General features: G+C 46.0%; 1 protein-coding gene across 1 annotated transcript in view; it reads left to right on the top strand.

Annotated features, from left to right (window-relative positions):
- The window catches only part of LOC138637958 (peptidase inhibitor 16-like), a 166,372-nt gene that overhangs the window by 44,475 nt on the left and 100,393 nt on the right, over window positions 1-21,504 (top strand). The window lies entirely within an intron of this gene.

The raw sequence follows: 21,504 nt of genomic DNA on the forward strand, positions 1-21,504 counted from the left end.
TGGTATGTTGGCCCATTCCTCCATGCAGATCTCCTCTAGAGCAGTGATGTTTTTGGCTTTTCGCTTGGCAACACGGACTTTCAACTCCCTCCAAAGGTTTTCTATAGGGTTGAGATCTGGAGACTGGCTAGGCCACTCCAGGACCTTGAAATGCTTCTTACGAAGCCACTCCTTCGTTGCCCTGGCGGTGTGCTTTGGATCATTGTCATGTTGAAAGACCCAGCCACGTTTCATCTTCAATGCCCTTGCTGATGGAAGGAGGTTTGCACTCAAAATCTCACGATACATGGCCCCATTCATTCTTTCATGTACCCGGATCAGTCGTCCTGGCCCCTTTGCAGAGAAACAGCCCCAAAGCATGATGTTTCCACCACCATGCTTTACAGTAGGTATGGTGTTTGATGGATGCAACTCAGTATTCTTTTTCCTCCAAACACGACAAGTTGTGTTTCTACCAAACAGTTCCAGTTTGGTTTCATCAGACCATAGGACATTCTCCCAAAACTCCTCTGGATCATCCAAATGCTCTCTAGCAAACTTCAGACGGGCTCGGACATGTACTGGCTTAAGCAGTGGGACACGTCTGGCACTGCAGGATCTGAGTCCATGGTGGCGTAGTGTGTTACTTATGGTAGGCCTTGTTACATTGGTCCCAGCTCTCTGCAGTTCATTCACTAGGTCCCCCCGCGTGGTTCTGGGATTTTTGCTCACCGTTCTTGTGATCATTCTGACCCCACGGGGTGGGATTTTGCGTGGAGCCCCAGATCGAGGGAGATTATCAGTGGTCTTGTATGTCTTCCATTTTCTAATTATTGCTCCCACTGTTGATTTCTTCACTCCAAGCTGGTTGACTATTGCAGATTCAGTCTTCCCAGCCTGGTGCAGGGCTACAATTTTGTTTCTGGTGTCCTTTGACAGCTCTTTGGTCTTCACCATAGTGGAGTTTGGAGTCAGACTGTTTGAGGGTGTGCACATGTGTCTTTTTATACTGATAACAAGTTTAAACAGGTGCCATTACTACAGGTAATGAGTGGAGGAAAGAGGAGACTCTTAAAGAAGAAGTTACAGGTCTGTGAGAGCCAGAAATCTTGATTGTTTGTTTCTGACCAAATACTTATTTTCCACCATAATATGCAAATAAAATGATAAAAAAACAGACAATGTGATTTTCTGGATTTTTTTTTTTCTCAGTTTGTCTCCCATAGTTGAGGTCTACCTATGATGTAAATTACAGACGCCTCTCATCTTTTTAAGTGGTGGAACTTGCACTATTGCTGACTGACTAAATACTTTTTTGCCCCACTGTATATAGTATACACCTGTATGTCTTCTCTTGTATATAGTATATACCTGTATGTCATCTCCCCTGTAAATAGTATATACCTGCTGTGTCATCTCCTCCTGTATATTGTATACACCAATGTGTCATCTCCTCCTGTATATATTTTATACCTGTATGTCATCTCTTCTGTATATACTATATACCTGTATGTCATCTCCTCCTATATATAGTATATACCTGTATGTCATCTTCTGTATATAGTATATACCTGTATGTCATCTCCCCTGTATATACTATATACCTGTATGTCATCTCCTCCTATATATAGTATATACCTGTATGTCATCTTCTGTATATAGTATATACCTGTATGTCATCTCCCCTGTATATAGTATATACCTGTATGTCATCTCCTCCTGTATATAGTATATACGTGTGTCATCTCCTCCTGTATATAGTATGTACCTGTAAGTCATCTCATCCTGTATATAGTATATACCTGTGTACCATCTGCTCCTGTATATAGTATATACCTGTATGTCATCTCCTCCTGTATACAGTATATACGTGTGTCATCTCCACTGTATATAGTATATACCTGTGTCATCTCCCCTGTATATAGTATATACCTGTGTGTCATCTCCTCCTGTATATAGTATACTAGATTGTGGCCCGATTCTAACGCATCGGGTATTCTAGAATATGCATGTCCCCGTAGTATATGGACAATGATGATTCCAGAATTCGCGGCAGACTGTGCCCGTCGCTGATTGGTCGAGGCAATCTTTATGACATCATCGTCGCCATGGCAACCATTATGACATCTACGTCGATACTGTGCCCGTCGCTGAATCAGAGACGCGGGATGTCTATGTCCTTTATGACATCATCGTCGCTGTGCCCGTCGCTGATTGGTCGAGGCCTGGCGGCCTCGACCAATCAGAGACGCGGGATTTCCAGGACAGACAGACAGCTAGAAAGACAGACAGACAGACGGAAAAACCCTTAGACAATTATATATATAGATACCTGTGTGTCATCTCCTCCTGTATATAGTATATACCTGTAGGTCATCTCCTCCTGTATATAGTATATACCTGTATGTCATCTCCTCCTCTATATAGTATATACCTGTGTGTCATCTCTCCTTTATATAGTATATAGCTGTGTGTCATCTCCCCTGTATATAGTATATATCTGTGTGTCATCTCCTCCTGTATTAGACCTCGTTCACACGTTATTTGCTCAGTATTTTTACCTCAGTATTTGTAAGTTAAATTGGCAGCCTGATAAATCCCCAGCCAACAGGAAGCCCCCCCCCGGCAGTATATATTAGCTCACGCATACACATAATAGACAGGTCATGTGACTGACAGCTGCCATATTTCCTATATGGTGCATTTGTTGCTCTTGTAGTTTGTCTACTTATTAATCAGATTTTTATTTTTGAAGGATAATACCAGACTTGTGTGTGTTTTAGGGCGAGTTTCATGTGTCAAGTTGTGTGTTGAGTTGCATGTGGCGACATGCATGTAGCGACTTTTGTGAGATGAGTTTTGTGTGGCGACATGCGTGTAGCAACTTTTTGTGTGTCGAGTTGCATGTGACAGGTTAGTGTAGCAAGTTGTGTGCAGCAAGTTTTGCGCATGGCGAGTTTTAAGTTTAGTGCGTTTTGTGTTGTGAATTCTGCTCTTGGGTTCCCTCCAGTGGTTGTAGGTGGGAATGCAGTTGTCTCTGAGTCGCAGTCCTGGCCAGGTGTATCGGATGATTACAATTCTGACTGGGATATTTAGGTGTGCAGGATCCTTTAGCCCTTTCCAGTTGTCAATGTTCCTTGTGAAGTGTTGGATCACTTTCTGGCTTCTCCTGCTTGTGTAAGAGGGTGAACTGTAGTCCCACTGAGAGGGCACTAGGACCCTGTGGTTTTTGCCTATTGCAGAAGAGAACAGACCGTGCAAAACTCCCAGAGACAATGTGTGCTGCTGGGTGGGGTCTAGTGTACCTAAAAAATAACCTTTATTATGAATCACTAAAAAAATACTCTTTTCATAACTGACAAACAAAATACTAGCAAACATATAATTATGTACCTGTAAGGCCCTAGGAAAAGTCTGCACTGAGACCTACCTATCAGTGGAGGTTGGCACCCTAAGTTTCTGCGGTTGGCGCCCCCACTCCGCATCGACTAACCCTAGGGAGTCCCTAGAGGACCCTAGATAGGGAACCCTAAAAAAGACCTAGCAGATCCCTAACGGAAGACCTGCCTAGCAGTGGGGGTTGGCACCCTAATGTGAAGCGGTAGGCGCCCCCACTCAACGTCGACTGACCCTAGAAGCCCTAAATTGTCCCTAATAGGAATAGAATAAAGAAAATGTCCCACAAACAAACCCAAACACCCCAAAAAAAAGGAGAAAGAAAAATAAATAACAAAAAAACAAGAAGATATAATAATCAAAAATATGTGAAGGATCTAATGCGTTGCTTGAATATGCATATATTACATATAGTAGACAATTATGTCTATAGTAATAACCATCAGCAAAAAAGATTCACAAAAATGGGGTGAATGAGAAAATATTATTGTCCATATTTAATATAAACATGCGATCCTTTTCTGGCTAAAGGAGTAAAGAAATACTTGAGGTATATATTCAAATGCTAAGGTATACAAGCATGGTCACCCGCTATACAAAAAGTCAACCACATAGTATACTATCATTAGAGACCTCAATTAAGTAACAAAATACAGCAACTAGAAAATCAGATGTATAACTCCTAAAACCCAAATAAAGAAACATCAATGCTTAATAAAGATTGCCCATAGTCACATTTGAAACAGTACTTTAGAGATAAGTCGCACCAAATTTGCTTATGCTGTTATTATAATTACAATATATACCTCACAAGAGCAGGTGTTATTGTTTCAATGTGTGTTTCAAAGTGACAGGTCCTGTCACAACCCACCACAAAACCTCCATGGGTACAACAAATAATGGGGCAGGACACAATAATCCCCCTCACAGAAAGCAAAAACAGAGAGCAATCAATACTCATCTGAAAGCCCGTAATGGATATGGGGCGATGTTAGATAAATCCAAGTAGCCCGGGTCCGTGGTGGGTATACGGTTTCCTCAGATGAAACCGGACATCTAATTAAGCAGACAACAGCAGTCTCCCCGACCAGTGCCCGACGCGTTTCCCCCCCATGTAGATGGAACGGGGGTTCATCAGGGGTATTGTAGCCGCAAGCAAGAAGAAATATACCGTATTTTCCGCTTTGTAAGACGCACTTTATTTCCCCCAAATTTGGGGGGGAAATGTGGGTGCGTCTAACAAAGCGGATATACCGCTTACCATTACAGGCTGGGAGGAGGGGGTGTCCGCCGCCGCTACCGCCTGCCGCCGCTGTCGTCCGCCGCCACTGCCGGGGTTGTCCGCTGCTGCCCCGGGTGATGCTGAAGGCTCCGGTGCTGCGGGGGGCTCTGGCGACATATTGTGAAAGACCAGAGCCCCCCGGCAGTTCTTCCATGCGTTCCAGTATGACTAATTCCGGGAAAATGGCCGCCGGAATCTCGGGAGATGAGATTTCAGCGCTGAGATCTCATCTCTCGAGATTCCGGCGGCCATTTTCCCGGAGTCAGTCATACTGGAACTAACTCCGGGAAAATGGCCGCCGGAATCTCGAGAGATGAGATCTCAGCGCTGAAATCTCATCTCCCGAGATTCCGGCGGCCATTTTCCCGGAATTAGTCATACTGGAACGCATGGAAGAACTGCCGGGGGGCTCTGGTCTTTCACAATATGTCGCCAGAGCCCCCCGCAGCACCGGAGCCTTCAGCATCACCCGGGGCAGCAGCGGACAACCCCGGCAGTGGCGGCGGACGACAGCGGCGGCAGGCGGTAGCGGCGGCGGACACCCCCTCCTCCCAGCCTGTAATGGTAAGCGGTATATCCGCTTTGTTAGACGCACCCACATTTCCCCCCCAAATTTGGGGGAAATAAAGTGCGTCTTACAAAGCGGAAAATACGGTATATTTCTTCTTGCTTGCGGCTACAATACCCCTGATGAACCCCCGTTCCATCTACATGGGGGGGAAACGCGTCGGGCACTGGTCGGGGAGACTGCTGTTGTCTGCTTAATTAGATGTCCGGTTTCATCTGAGGAAACCGTATACCCACCACGGACCCGGGCTACTTGGATTTATCTAACATCGCCCCATATCCATTACGGGCTTTCAGATGAGTATTGATTGCTCTCTGTTTTTGCTTTCTGTGAGGGGGATTATTGTGTCCTGCCCCATTATTTGTTGTACCCATGGAGGTTTTGTGGTGGGTTGTGACAGGACCTGTCACTTTGAAACACACATTGAAACAATAACACCTGCTCTTGTGAGGTATATATTGTAATTATAATAACAGCATAAGCAAATTTGGTGCGACTTATCTCTAAAGTACTGTTTCAAATGTGACTATGGGCAATCTTTATTAAGCATTGATGTTTCTTTATTTGGGTTTTAGGAGTTATACATCTGATTTTCTAGTTGCTGTATTTTGTTACTTAATTGAGGTCTCTAATGATAGTATACTATGTGGTTGACTTTTTGTATAGCGGGTGACCATGCTTGTATACCTTAGCATTTGAATATATACCTCAAGTATTTCTTTACTCCTTTAGCCAGAAAAGGATCGCATGTTTATATTAAATATGGACAATAATATTTTCTCATTCACCCCATTTTTGTGAATCTTTTTTGCTGATGGTTATTACTATAGACATAATTGTCTACTATATGTAATATATGCATATTCAAGCAACGCATTAGATCCTTCACATATTTTTGATTATTATATCTTCTTGTTTTTTTGTTATTTATTTTTCTTTCTCCTTTTTTTTGGGGTGTTTGGGTTTGTTTGTGGGACATTTTCTTTATTCTATTCCTATTAGGGACAATTTAGGGCTTCTAGGGTCAGTCGACGTTGAGTGGGGGCGCCTACCGCTTCACATTAGGGTGCCAACCCCCACTGCTAGGCAGGTCTTCCGTTAGGGATCTGCTAGGTCTTTTTTAGGGTTCCCTATCTAGGGTCCTCTAGGGACTCCCTAGGGTTAGTCGACGCGGAGTGGGGGCGCCAACCGCAGAAACTTAGGGTGCCAACCTCCACTGATAGGTAGGTCTCAGTGCAGACTTTTCCTAGGGCCTTACAGGTACATAATTATATGTTTGCTAGTATTTTGTTTGTCAGTTATGAAAAGAGTATTTTTTTAGTGATTCATAATAAAGGTTATTTTTTAGGTATCCTTGTTTGTTTTGGTTTTTTTAGTTGGTCTAGGATTCCACATATATTTGGATTTAGGTTGTTTTTTGGGGTCTAGTGTCTCGGGTGTAAAGTGAAACTTGGAAGTGAGAGCTGAGAGAGAAAAAGGCGGGAAGCAAAGGCAGAAGCTGCTGTGATATCTTAAAGAGAGACTGTGTGTGGATTTACTGCAAGTGTTTTTGGAGGAAAAGAAGCTTTTGAGAGACTTTTTGTTGCTAACGTTCCCCTGGAGAAGAATTAACCTTTTGTTTAACTCGGTGAGAGACTTGTGTGGCTAACGTTTCCTGGAGAGGAGTTAACCCTTTATTTAACAAAAGACTGAGACTTTACTAAGAACCCAGTACGTATTTGGAAGTCTGTGGATTCCCTGTGCATTGAGTTGAGAACCAAGTCTGGACAGACTGCTGATACAGAGACGGACGGATTGTCGTGGAAGCATTCCTAGGAGCTACAGAAGCAGAGACAACATCGTGAGACCACTAACTAAGTCCCCGGCGTTTGGGCTCGGCATCGGCCGACAAGACAAGAGGAGTTTGCTGTAACTTATTGGCGCTGAAAATATGAACTGGCTGCAGCCTGTGCGGATTCCTGCCTGAGAGGAAATCCATCTCAGGATACGGTACCATAGTTATAGATACCCGGGTATCTCTGCTCAGAGTGTTAAATTGTTACTTTAGAGGTGTATCTTATATTAGAGTTGTGTAAGTTATACTCAGGGTGCCATTCCAGGGGCTCCCTTAATAACACTACATTCAATTTACACTTGTTCCTGCTTTTAGTTGCCTGTTAGGTAAATTTCTTACTAGTCTGTTGTAGTACACAGTTCTCAGGAGACCTTTGAGTGGCACAGTGATTTCAGCTGCTGCTGAATTGGTGTATCTTTGGGGTGCATCTGTCTTAATATTCTCCATATTACCTTGATTATTTTGCCTTTGAGTAAATACCGTTGGAGATTTCTGCCTTGGTCTTGGTTTGTGACTCACTGGATCTTATTCGGACCTCTGGTCATTACATTTTTGGCGTAGTCGGCAGGATCCAGTGTTTGTCATGGACGAGGGCGATGGTGGAAATGACCCCGCTGTATCCGCATCCTCCTCGGGGGTTGGGGTTCCCCTGGCAGCCGCGGCGACTTCGGGAGGGTATGTACCTGTAGGAGCTTTACTTCAGCACATGCCGAAATACGATGGGCGCAATATGGCATTGCAAGATTGGGCTGAGAGAATCCGGAGTATTCTGCGCATGTGTAATTTGACCCCCGCGTTACGCGCTGAGCTGGCATTAAATGCACTGGAGGGTGATATTAGGCGTATGGTGATGGTGCGCCCAGATTCAGAGAGGGATACATTAGAAAAGATTTTGGAACTGTTAGAGGGGAGTTTGGGGGGCCGAGCGCGTGTGGCCCAGCTTCGGTCCCTATTCTTTAATCGTCCCCAGAGAGAGTGTGAGTCCCTGATGCAGTACTCTAATATTTTGCAAGAGATGTTGAATGAGATGCAGCGACTAGACCCGGGGGCCATGGGGGCATTCCGGGAGGTAGACCGCTTGCTCCGGGACCAATTCATCACCGGTGTAGCCAATAGACTTCTCCGGGACAAACTGTTGGAAATGGCCCGGGTTGCACCAGAGTTATCTTTCTGGCAGATTTACCGAGCTGCAGTGGAAAGGGAAGAGAAATCGGCCTATGTTCCCGAGGGGTCAGTGAACAGTGCCCAGCTGGAGGAAGGTGGTTCATCAGGGTCGGGGGGAGAGGGGCTGGTAAGCGTGGTACAAGCTCTGCGTGCTGAGGTGAAGGAGTTGAAGCTGAAATTGTCTCAACTGACAGTTGATCCCGCCTCTACCCCCTCGCGGGAACCTCCTGCCTCACCCCCTGGAACGGTGACCCCGCAAATGGCCAGGTCGTCCTATCATAATGAGTCAAGCCCTCGCCCACGAGGAACAATCACCTGCTGGAAGTGTGGCCGCCAGGGACACATCTCGCGTTACTGCCGGGCGCTTACAGCCCCAGAAACCCCGTCGCCGGCTTTAAACTTCCGGCCGCTGCCATGAGAGGGCAAGCAGCAGCGGCCCCACCCACACAAAGCCCTCGACGGAATGAACAAGATTTGTTTGCATGTAGTCCAGTGATAGAAGCAGAGATTGAATGGGCTTGAAGTGCTACTTGAGCCCGCCCGAGAGGGTTCCTCATTTGCCAAGGTACATGTGGCCCGTTCTTTGGCGATTGTGAAGAATGGACGAGTACCGGTCCGATGCATCAATGTTTTAGATGAAGCTGTTGCAATTCCCGCTGGGACCATACTGGCTGAACTGTTCGTACCGGCAGAGAAGGTGCCGGAAAATGCAGGGTTCGAATTGCGACCAGACCAACAGTCATCCTGGACATTCGCGGTCGAGGTAGGCCGGACTGAACCTCCTACGGAGGAATGGAATGTTCATGTGATCATGGAGCAGATGGGAGTGGATCGGGAGAAGCTGACCCCCGTGCAGTTGGAGCAGTTGGAGAGAGTTTTGTGGGAACATCAAGAGACCTTTTCCCGACATGGAGAGGACTTCGGGTATACCCAGACGATTGAGCATGAGATTCCAACGGGGGATACTCCACCCATTAGAGAAAGATATCGCCAAATTCCTCCGGCGCTCTATCAAGAGGTGAAGAGCATGGTGGCCAGTATGCTGGACAACCAAGTGATCCGAGAGAGCCGGAGTCCCTGGGCGGCCCCTGTAGTCTTGGTCCGCAAGAAGGATGGGACACTCCGATTTTGTGTGGACTATCGGAAATTGAATGCCCACACCGTACGGGACGCATATCCTTTACCCCGTATTGAAGAATCCCTGTCGGCCCTGGGTCGGGCCAAGTATTTCTCAACGTTGGATTTGGCAAGCGGGTACTGGCAGGTCCCAATGGCTGAAAAAGATCGGGCCAAGACGGCGTTTGTATTGCCAATGGGGCTCTTTGAGTTCAACCGGATGCCCTTTGGCCTCGCTACCGCCCCGGGAACCTTCCAACGCCTGATGGAACATTGCTTGGGTGATCTAAATTTTGAATCAGTCCTGATATATTTGGACGACATTGTGGTGTTCGGAACCTCATTTGAAGATCATCTAGAGAAGCTGCGTCAAGTTCTCCGGAGGCTCAAGAGCTACGGCCTGAAAATAAAGCCAAAAAAATGTCAGCTGTTACGAAACCAGATTGAATATTTGGGGCATCTGGTGACCCCGGACGGGGTACTACCTTTAGCCAGTAAGATTAAGGCGGTACAAGAGTGGCCACCTCCTTGTGACCTGCGAGAAGTGCGGGCCTTCCTGGGCCTAGCAGGATACTATCGGCGGTTTGTGCCTAAATTCTCACAAGTGGTGAGTCCCTTGAATGAACTTTTGAGAGGGACAGCGCTGGGTCCTCGAAATCGCCCCATTCCATGGGGGCCCCAACAGAAAAAGGCATTTGATGGAGTGAAAACCGCCCTAACGAGTGCCCCATTGCTGGCCTACGCCCGGTTTGACACCCCTTTTTTGTTGTATACCGATGGTAGTCTTCATGGGTTGGGGGCAGTACTAGCACAGGTGCAGGACGGCCGAGAACGAGTGATTTCTTATGGCAGCAGATCTTTAAGAGACTCCGAGCGAAATCCGGCTAACTACAGCTCATTCCGTCTGGAATTGCTGGCCCTGGTGTGGGCAATGACAGAACGCTTCGCCGAGTATCTAACAGGAGCTGAGGTGCTAGTCATGACAGATAACAACCCGCTAGCTCACTTAGAGAATGCAAAACTGGGGGCGTTGGAGCAGCGGTGGGTCGCCAGACTGGCCAAGTTCAATTACCGCATTAAATTTCGCTCTGGTCGAGAGAACGGCAATGCAGATGCATTGTCAAGAGTGCCCCTTGGGTCATCCGGGGAAGATGTTGATGAACAACTTGAGGATACTGAAACTCCAGCTTTGGGGCAAATACCTATCTTCCAAAGTGTGGTACACTCAAGTGGGGTGGCCACCGGGATGCCCTGTGTCCTGGGTAAAACACCCTCAGATTGGACAAGAGTCCAGGATGAGTGTCCGGACGTTGCACTTGTGCGCCGTTGGGTACAAAACAAGGCCTGGCCCAGTGCAGAGGACAAGGCTCAGTTGTCCATGGAAGGAATGAAACTCCTTCGACAATGGGATAAATTGTGTGTGGAACAAGGTCTTTTGTATCGTAAGGTGTACCTGCCATCGGAGCTGCAGCATCGGTACCAACTGATAATTCCTGTGGGGATGGGGCCGGTGGTCGCTCGTGAGGCGCATGAGAAGGGGGCCCATTTTGGAAGTGAAAAGACACTTCAGTGGTTGCAGCGAGTCCTCTACTGCCCTGAGTTGGGAGGGATGGTGGCCGACGCGTGTCGGCAGTGCCGAATTTGTGGGCTCAACAAAAGCCCTGAGCAGCGGGCTCCCACACAGTCTATTAAGACTTCAGCTCCACTGGAACTACTCATGATTGACTACGTGTTGATAGGGTACTCTACGTCAGGGTACTCCTATTGCCTGGTGATGACAGATCACTTTACCAAGTATGCTGTAGCGGTGCCGACAAGAGATCAGACGGCCAAGTCGGCGGCTGAGGCAGTGTGCCGACATTTCTTCCAAGTGTTCGGGTGTCCGCAGAGAATACATTCAGATCAAGGGGCCTGCTTTCAGGGAACGCTGATGAAAGAGTTGCACCAGCTCTATGGTATCGAGCAGTCGAGAACAACGCCTTACCACCCTCAGGGTAACGGGGCGTGTGAGCGTTTTAATCGGACCCTGTTGCAAATGTTGAGGTCCTTAGAGAGTCAGCAACAGACATGCTGGCCTGAGTATCTCCCCGAATTGATGTGGGCTTACAATAACAGGGTGCACAGTACTACTGGTTACTCACCACACATGTTGATGTTTGGTAGACCTGGCCGAGACATTGAGGATTTGAGCATGCCAGATCCCTCCTCCGCCCCCCTTCGGACTGCATCCGAGTGGGTACGAGAGCATCGGCGGCGGTTGAGGGTGGTGCATCAGGTGGTGGGTGACCGCCTTCGCCAGGTGGTCCATAAGGACACGCGACCTGTACAAACAGAGCTGTTCTCTCCGGGAGACAGAGTGTTGGTGAGGACAAAACGACGGTCAGGAAAGCTGAGTGACCGATGGGAGGCGATACCGTATCTGATAAAAAAAACAGGTGAACCCTGAGATTCCAGTGTACGAGGTCGAACCGGTGGGGACAGGGGGGCCAACCCGTAATTTGCATCGTAACATGTTACAGCGGTGCTGGTTTGAAGATTCGGCGCCTACCCCCCTAGAGCCAGAGGCCATGTTTCAAGGGGCGGAAGCTCTGAATGATCTTGAGTTTGATGGTGTGCTTACTCCTGCGCCTGCTTATTTGCCCCCTGTGACCGATCTGGCCTCGGGTGATGAGAATGTTGGGGATATGGAGGATGTTGTTGAGGAGAGTGCATCAGGTCAACTGCTTGGTCCTGACGCTGTATCACAGGACATCGAGCCGCAGGAGGAGACAACTCCACTTACGCCCACTAACACGACCACGGAAGAGACTCTAGCTCCCTCTAAGGTCGCACCTGTTGATGTAGGACTCAGGAGAACTACACGATCTACGGCAGGAATACCGCCTCAGCGATATGCTCAAGATGAATTTGAGTGGGAAGGTATGTCGAGGACGCCAACCTCTAGTGGGGTGGCATGTAAGAGGGTGAACTGTAGTCCCACTGAGAGGGCACTAGGACCCTGTGGTTTTTGCCTATTGCAGAAGAGAACAGACCGTGCAAAACTCCCAGAGACAATGTGTGCTGCTGGGTGGGGTCTAGTGTCTCGGGTGTAAAGTGAAACTTGGAAGTGAGAGCTGAGAGAGAAAAAGGCGGGAAGCAAAGGCAGAAGCTGCTGTGATATCTTAAAGAGAGACTGTGTGTGGATTTACTGCAAGTGTTTTTGGAGGAAAAGAAGCTTTTGAGAGACTTTTTGTTGCTAACGTTCCCCTGGAGAAGAATTAACCTTTTGTTTAACTCTGTGAGAGACTTGTGTGGCTAACGTTTCCTGGAGAGGAGTTAACCCTTTATTTAACAAAAGACTGAGACTTTACTAAGAACCCAGTACGTATTTGGAAGTCTGTGGATTCCCTGTGCATTGAGTGGAGAACCAAGTCTGGACAGACTGCTGATACAGAGACGGACGGATTGTCGTGGAAGCATTCCTAGGAGCTACAGAAGCAGAGACAACATCGTGAGACCACTAACTAAGTCCCCGGCGTTTGGGCTCGGCATCGGCCGACAAGACAAGAGGAGTTTGCTGTAACTTATTGGCGCTGAAAATATGAACTGGCTGCAGCCTGTGCGGATTCCTGCCTGAGAGGAAATCCATCTCAGGATACGGTACCATAGTTATAGATACCCGGGTATCTCTGCTCAGAGTGTTAAATTGTTACTTTAGAGGTGTATCTTATATTAGAGTTGTGTAAGTTATACTCAGGGTGCCATTCCAGGGGCTCCCTTAATAACACTACATTCAATTTACACTTGTTCCTGCTTTTAGTTGCCTGTTAGGTAAATTTCTTACTAGTCTGTTGTAGTACACAGTTCTCAGGAGACCTTTGAGTGGCACAGTGATTTCAGCTGCTGCTGAATTAGTGTATCTTTGGGGTGCATCTGTCTTAATATTCTCCATATTACCTTGATTATTTTGCCTTTGAGTAAATACCGTTGGAGATTTCTGCCTTGGTCTTGGTTTGTGACTCACTGGATCTTATTCGGACCTCTGGTCATTACACTTGCTGCCAAATTCAGCAAAGATAAGTGTTTGGTTTTTGTATCTGTGGCACACTGCTGTGTGCTTGTTTCAGTTTTATTCCTGCTCTGATTGTAGGATTCACTGGAGTTGCAGATTTACGCTCCTACATCTTTTAGTTAGATGTAGGACGTTTTTGTATATTCTGCTGTGGATGTTTTTGAAGGGTTTTAATACTGACCGCACAGAACTCTGTCCTATCCTGTCCTATCTAGCTAGAGTGGCCTCCTGTGCTAAATCCTGTTTTTCTGCCTGTGCATGTTTCTTCCTCTCTGACTCACCGCCAATATTTGTGGGGGGCTGTCTATCCTTTGGGGTTCTGCTCTGAGGCAAGATAGTATTCCTATTTCCATCTTTAGGGGTATTTAGTCCTCCGGCTGTGACGAGGTGTCTAGGTGTGTTAGGTACACTCCACGGCTACTTCTAGTTGCGATGTTAAGTTCAGGATTGCGGTCAGTATAGTGGCCACTTTCTCCAGTGAAAGTTCTCATGCAGCTCCAAGGTCACCGGATCATAACAGTTTTGAGTATGTGCAAATTTTGTGTGAGGCAACTTTTGCATGTGGCAATTTTTCCGCGTGTGCAAGTTTTGCATGTGGCGAGTTTTCCATGAGGTGAGTTTTGCACGTGTGGCAAGTTTTGCGTGAGCCTAATTTTGCATGTGGCGAGTTTTGCGCATGGCAAGTTTTGAGCGGCGACTTTTGTGTTTCGACTTTTATGTGGCGAGGTTGGTGTATGTGTGGTGAATAGTGTTGAGCATTCCGATACCGCAAGTATCGGGTATCGGCCGATACTTGCGGTATCGGAATTCCGATACCGAGATCCGATACTTTTGTGGTATCGGGTATCGGTATCGGATCCATAGTGAGGTGTAAAATAAAGAATTAAAATAAAAAATATTGATATATTCACCTCTCCGGCGGCCCCTGGACATCACGCTGGTAACCGGCAGGCTTCTTTGTTTAAAATGAGCGCGTTTAGGACCTGAGGAATGACGTCGCGGCTTCTGATTGGTCGCGTGCCGCCCATGTGACCGCCACGCGACCAATCAGAAGCCGCGACGTCATTCTCTGGCACTAAACTCCTCATTCTAGGAATTTAGGACCTGAGGAATGACGTCGCGGCTTCTGATTGGTCGCGTGGCGATCACATGGGCGGCACGCGACCAATCAGAAGCCGCGACGTCATTCCTCAGGTCCTAAACGCGCTCATTTTAAACAAAGAAGCCTGCCGGTTACCAGCGTGATGTCCAGGGGCCGCCGGAGAGGTGAATAAATCAATATTTTTTATTTTAATTCTTTATTTTACACATTAATATGGATCCCAGGGCCTGAAGGAGAGTTTCCTCTCCTTCAGACCCTGGGAACCATTAGGATACTGTTGTGAATTCTGTTGTCGGGCTCCCTCCTGTGGTCATGAATGGTGCTTCGGCTGGTTCTGTCCATGGACTTCCTCTGGTGGGTGTTTCTGAGTTTCCTTCCTCAGGTGACGAGGTTAATTCGTTAGCTGGCTGCTCTGTTTAACTCCACATAGATCTTTGCTCCATGCCACCTGTCAATGTTCCAGTATTGGTCTAGTTCACTCCTGGATCGTTCTTGTGACCTGTCTTCCCAACAGAAGCTAAGTTCCTGTTTGTTTTTCTTTGGTTTGCTATTTTTCTGTCCAGCTTGCTATTTTTATTGCTGTCTTGCTTGCTGGAAGCTCTGGGACGCAGAGGGAGCTCCTCCGCACCGTGAGTCGGTGCGGAGGGTCTTTTTGCGCCCTCTGCGTGGTCTTTTTGTAGGTTTTTGTGCTGACCGCACAGCAACCTTTCCTATCCTCGGTCTGTTCAGTAAGTCGGGCCTCACTTTGCTAAATCTATTTCATCTCTGTGTTTGTATTTTCATCTTTACTCACAGTCATTATATGTGGGGGGCTGCCTATTCCTTTGGTGGATTTCTCTGAGGCAAGGTAGGCTTTATTTTTCTATCTTTAGGGCTAGCTAGTTCCTTAGGTTGTGCCGAGTTGCATAGGGAGCGTTAGGCGCAATCCACGGCTATTTCTAGTGTGTTCGATAGGATTAGGGATTGCGGTCAGCAGAGTTCCCACGTCCCAGAGCTCGTCCTTATTATCAGTAACTATCAGGTCATTCCGTGTGCTCTTAACCTCCAGGTCCATTATTGTCCTGACCACCAGGTCATAACAGTACAGGTGGCCCAAAGTACTAATGCATCTCAATAGAGGGATAAGAGAAGTTCTGAGACCATTTTTTTTCTTTGCACTGTGTTTTGTCTCTCTTTTCCCCTTTACCTCTGGGTGGTTCAGGACACAGGTGTAAACATGGACATTCAAGGTGGATAATCTCACTACAAGGGTACAAAACATTCAAGATTTTGTGGTTCAGAATCCGATGTTAGAGCCTAGGATTCCAATTCCTGATTTGTTTTTTGGTGATAGATCTAAGTTCTTGAATTTCAAAAATAATTGTAAATTGTTTCTTGCCTTGAAACCTTGCTCCTCAGGTGACCCTGTTCAACAAGTAAGGATCATTATTTCTTTGTTACGTGGTGACCCTCAAGACTGGGCATTTTCCCTTGCGCCAGGAGATCTGGCATTGCGTGATGTTGATGCGTTTTTCCGGGCGCTTGGATTGCTTTATGACGAACCTAATTCATAGTAACATAGTAACATAGTAAATAGTTAGTAAGGCCGAAAAAAGACATTTGTCCATCCAGTTCAGCCTATATTCCATCATAATAAATCCCCAGATCTACGTCCTTCTACAGAACCTAATTGTATGATACAATATTGTTCTGCTCCAGGAAGACATCCAGGCCTCTCTTGAACCCCTCGACTGAGTTCACCATCACCACCTCCTCAGGCAAGCAATTCCAAATTCTCACTGCCCTAACAGCAAAGAATCCTCTTCTATGTTGGTGGAAAAACCTTCTCTCCTCCAGACGCAAAGAATGCCCCCTTGTGCCCGTCACCTTCCTTGGTATAAACAGATCCTCAGTGAGATATTTGTATTGTCCCCTTATATACTTATACATGGTTATTAGATCGCCCCTCAGTCGTCTTTTTTCTAGACTAAATAATCCTAATTTCGCTAATCTATCTGGGTATTGTAGTTCTCCCATCCCCTTTATTAATTTTGTTGCCCTCCTTTGTACTCTCTCTAGTTCCATTATATCCTTCCTGAGCACCGGTGCCCAAAACTGGACACAGTACTCCATGTGCGGTCTAACTAGGGATTTGTACAGAGGCAGTATAATGCTCTCATCATGTGTATCCAGACCTCTTTTAATGCACCCCATGATCCTGTTTGCCTTGGCAGCTGCTGCCTGGCACTGGCTGCTCCAGGTAAGTTTATCATTAACTAGGATCCCCAAGTCCTTCTCCCTGTCAGATTTACCCAGTGGTTTCCCATTCAGTGTGTAATGGTGATATTGATTCCTTCTTCCCATGTGTATAACCTTACATTTATCATTGTTAAACCTCATCTGCCACCTTTCAGCCCAAGTTTCCAACTTATCCAGATCCATCTGTAGCAGAATACTATCTTCTCTTGTATTAACTGCTTTACATAGTTTTGTATCATCTGCAAATATCGATATTTTACTGTGTAAACCTTCTACCAGATCATTAATGAATATGTTGAAGAGAACAGGTCCCAATACTGACCCCTGCGGTACCCCACTGGTCACAGCGACCCAGTTAGAGACTATACCATTTATAACCACCCTCTGCTTTCTATCACTAAGCCAGTTACTAACCCATTTACACACATTTTCCCCCAGACCAAGCATTCTCATTTTGTGTACCAACCTCTTGTGCGGCACGGTATCAAACGCTTTGGAAAAATCGAGATATACCACGTCCAATGACTCACCGTGGTCCAGCCTATGGCTTACCTCTTCATAAAAACTGATTAGATTGGTTTGACAGGAGCGATTTCTCATAAACCCATGCTGATATGGAGTTAAACAGTTATTCTCATTGAGATAATCCAGAATAACATCCCTCAGAAACCCTTCAAATATTTTACCAACAATAGAGGTTAGACTTACTGGCCTATAATTTCCAGGTTCACTTTTAGAGCCCTTTTTGAATATTGGCACCACATTTGCTATGCGCCAGTCCTGCGGAACAGACCCTGTCGCTATAGAGTCACTAAAAATAAGAAATAATGGTTTATCTATTACATTACTTAGTTCTCTTAGTACTCGTGGGTGTATGCCATCCGGACCCGGAGATTTATCTATTTTAATCTTATTTAGCCGGTTTCGCACCTCTTCTTGGGTTAGATGGGTGACCCTTAATATAGGGTTTTCATTGTTTCTTGGGATTTCACCTAGCATTTCATTTTCCACCGTGAATACCGTGGAGAAGAAGGTGTTTAATATGTTAGCTTTTTCCTCGTCATCTACAACCATTCTTTCCTCACTATTTTTTAAGGGGCCTACATTTTCAGTTTTTATTCTTTTACTATTGATATAGTTGAAGAACAGTTTGGGATTAGTTTTACTCTCCTTAGCAATGTGCTTCTCTGTTTCCTTTTTGGCAGCTTTAATTAGTTTTTTAGATAAAGTATTTTTCTCCCTATAGTTTTTTAGAGCTTCAATGGTGCCATCCTGCTTTAGTAGTGCAAATGCTTTCTTTTTACTGTTAATTGCCTGTCTTACTTCTTTGTTTAGCCACATTGGGTTTTTCCTATTTCTAGTCCTTTTATTCCCACAAGGTATAAACCGCTTACACTGCCTATTTAGGATGTTCTTAAACATTTTCCATTTATTATCTGTATTCTTATTTCTGAGGATATTGTCCCAGTCTACCAGATTAAGGGCATCTCTAAGCTGGTCAAACTTTGCCTTCCTAAAGTTCAGTGTTTTTGTGACTCCCTGACAAGTCCCCCTAGTGAAAGACAGGTGAAACTGTACAATATTGTGGTCGCTATTTCCTAGATGCCCGACCACCTGCAGATTTGTTATTCTGTCAGGTCTATTAGATAGTATTAGGTCTAAAAGTGCTGCTCCTCTGGTTGGATTCTGCACCAATTGTGAAAGATAATTTTTCTTGGTTATTAGCAGAAACCTGTTGCCTTTATGGGTTTCACAGGTTTCTGTTTCCCAGTTAATATCCGGGTAGTTAAAGTCCCCCATAACCAGGACCTCATTATGGGTTGCAGCTTCATCTATCTGCTTTAGAAGTAGACTTTCCATGATTTCTGTTATATTTGGGGGTTTGTAACAGACCCCAATGAGAATTTTGTTACCATTTTTCCCTCCATGAATTTCAACCCATATGGACTCGACATCCTCATTTCCTTCGCTAATATCCTCCCTTAAAGTGGACTTTAGACAAGACTTTACATAGAGACAAACCCCTCCTCCTCTCCGATTTTTACGATCCTTTCTAAACAGACTGTAACCCTGTAAGTTAACTGCCCAGTCATAGCTTTCATCTAACCATGTCTCGGTTATTCCCACTATGTCAAAGTTACCTGTAGATATTTCTGCTTCTAGTTCTTCCATCTTGTTTGTCAGGCTTCTGGCGTTTGCGAGCATGCAGTTTAGAGGATTTTGTTTTGTTCCAATCTCCTTGCTGTGGATTGTTTTAGAAATGTTCTTACCTCCCTTCTGAGTATGTTTTCCTGGGTCTTCTTTGGTCGAGTCTAATGTTTTTCTTCCCGTCCCCTCTTCTTCTAGTTTAACGCCCTCCTGATGAGTGTAGCGAGTCTTCTGGTGAATGTGTGTTTCCCAGGTTTGTTGGGGTGTAGTCTGTCTCTGGCGAGGAGTCCATCGTACCAGTAATTCACACCGTGGTCCAGGAATCCGAATCCTTGTTGTCTGCACCATCGTCTTAGCCAGTTGTTTGCATCAAGGATCCTGTTCCATCTCCTGGTGCCATGCCCGTCTACTGGAAGGATAGAAGAAAAAACTACCTGTGCATCCAGTTCCTTTACTTTCTTCCCCAACTCTTCAAAGTCTTTGCAGATTGTCGGTAGGTCCTTCCTTGCCGTGTCATTGGTGCCAACATGTATCAGAAGAAATGGGTGGACGTCCTTGGAGCTGAAGAGCTTTGGTATCCTATCGGTCACATCCTTGATCATCGCACCTGGAAGGCAGCATACTTCTCTTGCAGTTATGTCCGGTCTGCAGATGGCTGCTTCTGTGCCTCTCAGTAGTGAGTCTCCCACCACCACCACTCTTCGTTGCTTCTTGGCTGTACTTTTTGCTGTCACTTGTTGCTGTGTGCCCTTTTCTTTTTTGCTTGCTGGTATTGCTTCATCCTTAGGTGTGCCATCTTCATCCTCTAGAAAGATTTGATATCGGTTCTTCAGTTGTGTGGTTGGTGATTTCTCCATGGTCTTCTTGCTTCTTTTGGTCACATGCTTCCACTCATCTGCTTTTGGAGGTTCTCTGACACTTTTTTCACCTTCTGTGACCAGTAGAGATGCTTCTGTTCTGTCTAGAAAGTCTTCATTCTCTTTGATGAGTTTCAAAGTTGCTATTCTTTCTTCCAGACCCCGCACCTTTTCTTCTAAAAGGGCCACTAGTCTACACTTCTGACAGGTGAAATTGGATTCTTCTTCTGGTCGATCTGCGAACATGTAGCACAGGCTGCAGCTGACCATGTAGGTTGACACATCTGCCATGTTGCTCCTAGATTCAGTGGATCAGGCAGAGAAAATCTTGCTGGCTCTGTGTCAGGGTCAGGATGAAGCGGAGATATATTGTCAGAAGTTTAGAAAGTGGTCTGTGCTCACTCAGTGGAATGAATGTGCCCTGGCAGCAATCTTCAGAAAGGGTCTCTCTGAAGCCCTTAAGGATGTCATGGTGGGATTTCCCACGCCTGCTGGTCTGAATGAGTCTATGTCTTTGGCCATTCAGATCGATCGACGCTTGCGTGAGCGTAAAGCTGTGCACCATTTGGCGGTACTATCTGAGCATGGGCCAGAGCCTATGCAATGCGATAGGACTTTGACCAGAGCTGAACGGCAAGAACACAGACGTCGGAATGGGCTATGTTTTTACTGTGGTGATTCCACTTATGCTATCTCCGATTGTCCTAAGCGCACTAAGCGGTTCGCTAGGTCTGCCACCATTGGTACGGTACAGTCTAAATTTCTATTGTCCGTTACTCTGATTTGCTCTTTGTCATCCTATTCTGTTATGGCATTTGTGGATTCAGGCGCTGCCCTGAATTTGATGGACTTGGAGTTTGCCAGGCGCTGTGGTTTTTTCTTGGAGCCCTTGCAGTATCCTATTCCATTGAGAGGAATTGATGCTACGCCTTTGGCCAAGAATAAGCCTCAGTACTGGACTCAATTGACCATATGCATGGCTCCTGCACATCAGGAGGATATTTGCTTTCTGGTGTTGCATAATCTGCATGATGTGGTCGTTTTGGGGTTGCCATGGCTACAGGTTCATAATCCAGTAATGGACTGGAAATCTATGTCTGTGTCCAGCTGGGGTTGCCAGGGGGTACATGGTGATGTTCCATTTTTGTCTATTTCGTCTTCCACTCCTTCTGAAGTTCCAGAGTTTTTGTCGGATTATCGGGATGTATTTGATGAGCCCAAAGCCAGTGCCCTACCTCCTCATAGGGATTGCGATTGTGCAATTAATTTGATTCCTGGTAGTAAGTTTCCTAAGGGCCGATTGTTCAATTTATCTGTGCCAGAACACGCCGCTATGCGGAGTTATATAAAGGAATCCTTGGAGAAGGGTCATATTCGCCCGTCGTCGTCACCGTTAGGAGAAGGGTTCTTTTTTGTGGCCAAGAAGGATGGTTCTTTGAGACCTTGTATTGATTACCACCTTCTTAATAAAATTACAGTCAAATTTCAGTATCCTTTGCCGTTGCTGTCTGATTTGTTTGCTCGTATTAAAGGGGCTAGTTGGTTCACCAAGATAGATCTTCGAGGGGCGTATAATCTTGTGCGTATTAAGCAAGGCGATGAATGGAAAACAGCATTTAATACGCCCGAGGGCCATTTTGAGTACCTGGTGATGCCATTCGGGCTTTCTAATGCTCAATCTGTGTTTCAGTCCTTTATGCATGACATCTTCCGAGAGTACCTGGATAAATTCCTGATTGTGTATTTGGATGATATTTTGGTCTTTTTGG

This window comes from Ranitomeya imitator, chromosome 5 (assembly GCF_032444005.1).
Source record: "Ranitomeya imitator isolate aRanImi1 chromosome 5, aRanImi1.pri, whole genome shotgun sequence".
In the NCBI taxonomy this organism is placed as follows: Eukaryota; Metazoa; Chordata; class Amphibia; order Anura; family Dendrobatidae; genus Ranitomeya; species Ranitomeya imitator.